This window comes from Ochlerotatus camptorhynchus, unplaced genomic scaffold (assembly GCF_037179485.1).
Source record: "Ochlerotatus camptorhynchus isolate MF236.1 unplaced genomic scaffold, CSIRO-AGI_Acam_v1.1 ptg000357l, whole genome shotgun sequence".
Classification (NCBI taxonomy): domain Eukaryota; kingdom Metazoa; phylum Arthropoda; class Insecta; order Diptera; family Culicidae; genus Ochlerotatus; species Ochlerotatus camptorhynchus.
Window position 1 is genome coordinate 5,505,177 of NW_027040845.1, and position 4,105 is coordinate 5,509,281.

Here is a 4,105-nt window from a genome sequence, read left to right on the forward strand (position 1 = left end):
TGGAAATCTTCGTCAACATGTCCGGTGCTCTTCGTAAGTGCCGCAATAAGCCCGAACAGATCCAAGTGCTCGGTAAGTTCATCATCCAGTATGGCGTCTAAACCGCTAAGTATCGTCACCTGGAATGCTTGCTCTGTAAGAGCAAAAGAGATTGAGCTTGCCGACTTCCTCCGCAAGCACAGCATCGACGTGGGCCTTCTAACCGAGACCCATCTAAAGTCCGGTGACAGCTTCTGGTTGCCTGACCACAACATTATCCGGCTTGATCGCACCAGCTCCAGGGGGGGTGGTGTTGCGGTCGTCGTCAAGAAAGGAATAAAATACCACACTCTGTCCCATATCCGCACCACTATCATCGAGGCCCTTGGTGTGGAGGTGGAGTCGTCGACTGGATACGTCCAGTTCATCGCCGTCTACTGCCCTCGACAGTGTGCCGCCAGCAGTGGACTAGCGGCTAAATTCAAGAAGGACCTGTCCACCATCACCCGTACCGGTTCCCGCTTCGTAGTTGGAGGAGATCTGAATGCTCGCCATGAGGCCTGGCGGAACTACCAGCAGAACCAGAACGGTCGTCTCCTGTTCGACCACTCACAGCATGGGCTGTACTCCGTTTGGTTTTCGGATGAGCCAACATTTATCTCACCGGCGGGCAACCCATCGACGCTAGACCTGTTCCTGACAAATATCGGCTTGTCCAAGCCGGTAGCCTTGAACGAACTCAGTTCCGACCACCAACCGGTGGTGTCTGAGCTGGGCTGCAACGTGGCTCCTGCTTCAAGCCTGCGCAAGGACTATCATCGCGTAAACTGGGCCCAGTTTGGACGCGTGGTAGACAGGCACATCATCGACAACCCGCCGCTTGACACCGTGGAGGACATCGACCGAGCGTTGGAGGGACTCCACCAAGCCATAACCGTGGCTGACGAGGCGTGCATCCGACGAGTTCCTGTGAGGGGTAAGTTTATTGCTATTGATTCCCACACCCAACTCTTAATTCGCCTGAGAAATGTTCGTAGACGCCAGTTTCAGAGGACTGGAGATCAAGCGATGAAACGTGAAATGGCCGATCTGAACAAGGAGATTGCTTCCAGAATGGTCTCACTCCGGAACGAAAGTTTCGGGCGGCTTGTCCAGAATCTGGACGACCGCTCCAGACCATTCTGGAAAGTTGCCAAGGTCTTAAAGACGCACCCTAAACCCATTCCGCCACTAAAAGATGAAAATGATGACGATCGGCTCATAATCACCCCTCAGGAGAAAGCAAATGCGATTGGTGAGCATATTGCCAAATCGCACTTGCTTGGCTCCAACATCCAAAGTCCGCTCGAAGTTCAGGTTGAACAATGCGTACTCAACTTTGATTCCTCCCCTTGTGCCATCCCTCCGGAGGATAGAATCACAGTTGAACAGATTTGCTCAGCGCTGAAATGCACCAAAAACATGAAGGCCCCCGGGTTTGACGGAATATTCAACCTAGTGTTGAAAAATCTCAGCATGAAGGTTCACTCTCTGCTGGCTGCTGTCTTCAACAGATGCTTGGAACTGCACTACTTTCCAAGCTTCTGGAAGACAGCGAAAATCATACCTATCCGCAAACCCGGGAAGGACCCAACGCTAGCTTCAAGCTACAGACCAATCAGCCTCCTTTCAGCGCTGAGCAAATTGTTCGAGAAACTCATTCTCAATCGTTTGCTCAAGTTTGTCGAGGAAAATAACATTCTCCTTCCGGAACAGTTTGGGTTCAGAAAGGGGCACTCCACTCCAGCTAGTGCGGGTGATGAATAACATCCGAAGTAACAAAGCTGTATCCAAGTCCACAGCCATGGCATTGTTAGACGTTGAGAAAGCGTTTGATAATGTCTGGCACAATGGGCTTGTATACAAGCTCTGTAACTTCAACTTTCCATTACATCTGGTTAAAATCACCCGTAGCTACCTCCAGCAAAGGTCGTTTAAGGTATCGTTGAATGGTTGTCTTTCAGACACGTTTTCCATCCCTGCAGGAGTCCCGCAAGGCAGTCTGCTGGGCCCCTTGCTCTACAGCATTTACACTTCCGACATTCCTCCCCTTGGAGACGGTTGCGTGTTTTTCCTGTTCGCAGATGATACCGCAATAGCCGTCAAAGGAAGGATGCCTCGCGAAATAACGAACAAACTTCAACGATGCCTTAACGCCTTTGCTGATTATGCCACCACGTGGAAAATCAAGATCAATGCTTCCAAAACACAAACAATCATGTTCCTCCATCGACAATCACCCAAACTAAAACCGGCTCCCTCTTGTACTGTAATCATGGATGGCACAAGGGTTGAGTGGTCCGCCGAAGTAACCTATCTCGGGATGTTGTTTGACGAAAAGCTTCTATTCCGCTCGCATGTGGAGAAAACTGTAGTCAAGTGTTCCGCCTTGGTTAGGTGTCTGTATCAAGGGTGAACAAACTGGCCGTCTACAAACAAATCATAGCACCTGCGATCCTCTACGCAGCTCCGGTGTGGGAATCATGTGCACAGACTCACAGGAACAAAATTCAGGTCGCTCAGAATAGAGTGCTGAGGATGGTTCTTGATCGTCCTTTCGACACTAGAATAACAAATTTACATGAAGAGGCAGGCATTGCCAAAATAGATTCCAAAATTAACGAAATTAAGACTAAATTTGCACAAAAATGTAATTTATCAGAACATGCTTTGATAAGCAATTTGTATATAGTAGGTTAGGTGTACATAGTAGTTGTAGGTTAGTTGTAGTTGTAAATAGTAGTTATAAGTAGTCTCCTTTTTCCAATTCAAATCAAACCAATCCCACCAAGGTGGTCATACTTTAAAATAGGCCTGATAGGACTAGGAACTGTAAATAATAATTAAAATCTCAAATGTACTAAAGTTGAAAAGACGCATCTGTGTCACTTAAAAAATTCATACATGTAAACCACACAATCACAAGAAATAAAGATCATTTAAATGGCAAAAAAAAAAAATGGATTCTTCAGTGGTGTTGAGTACTTGGCACTGATGAAGTCTGCAAGTAGTAGACGAAATACGCGTATCTGTCAAAAGATAAGCAATTATAACGGAATTTAAAGGAAATAAACCAACCCACTCAAAGCTCTTCATACCGAATAAAGTCAATGCAAACGCGTGATATGAAGGTTTGCACCCATTATTCCCACAAACAAAAGAAGTTCTCCGAACGAATCAATTTTTTTCTTTATCAGATAGGCCGAAGTGAATTCATTGGCGTTTCAATGCGTAAGGCCGAGTTTAGAATCCGTAGGCCGAGTTTGGCGTCAAGAAGCAGTGTTAGACTTATATCAATATTTATCTAAACAATTTGTTTCTCTATATCAAATTTTACGGTACGTACATAAACGTAAATAAATTTGGAAGCCATCAGTAATAATAAAATTCCGTTTGTGCTAAACTGCGCTAGATTAAGAAAGACTAAGTGCGGGTTGTGCTTAATAAGCCGGAAATAAGGTAGTGAACCCTATCTGACAGTACAACACATGTCTGGTACCACATTTAGATTAACATTCTAAGTCCCTCCCTTTTTACATATTCTGCTCAAACACTACTTTCTGCCCCGCCCCATTCATACAATTCGGAAGGAAATCCTGAGAGGGGTGAGCTATTTTGAGTGCAGAATGTGTAAAGAAGGAAGGGACTTCAGTTGTTAATCTAAATGCATATATAGAGGTACCAGACATGTTTTGCATTGCACTGTCCTCTGTGAACAGTTATTAGAAAACAAATTATGTGTAGTTTCCGATCGATGCCACCGCCAACAACAGCAGTGACATCTGATGGAACATGAAAGCAGAAGCTTGACAAAATGATTAATCCGTTTTTCCCTCAGCTTTCATTCCGCTTTGCAGGATTCGTTTTTTACTCAATCAACCTTGTAGTGACGTCAAAATGTTTGTTTCGATCGGCGCTTACATAGGAAATTTAATATGGATTATAGAATTTTTTGTAGGGGAATTGGCTCTAATGTTGGCCTATGGATCTAAGATTGGGCCCATCGCTAAAAATCTGCTATTTATCAATTTTATCCAGATGAACGCGTCATTGGGACGGTACTAGGATATTTTTGGTTGCTTTTGAA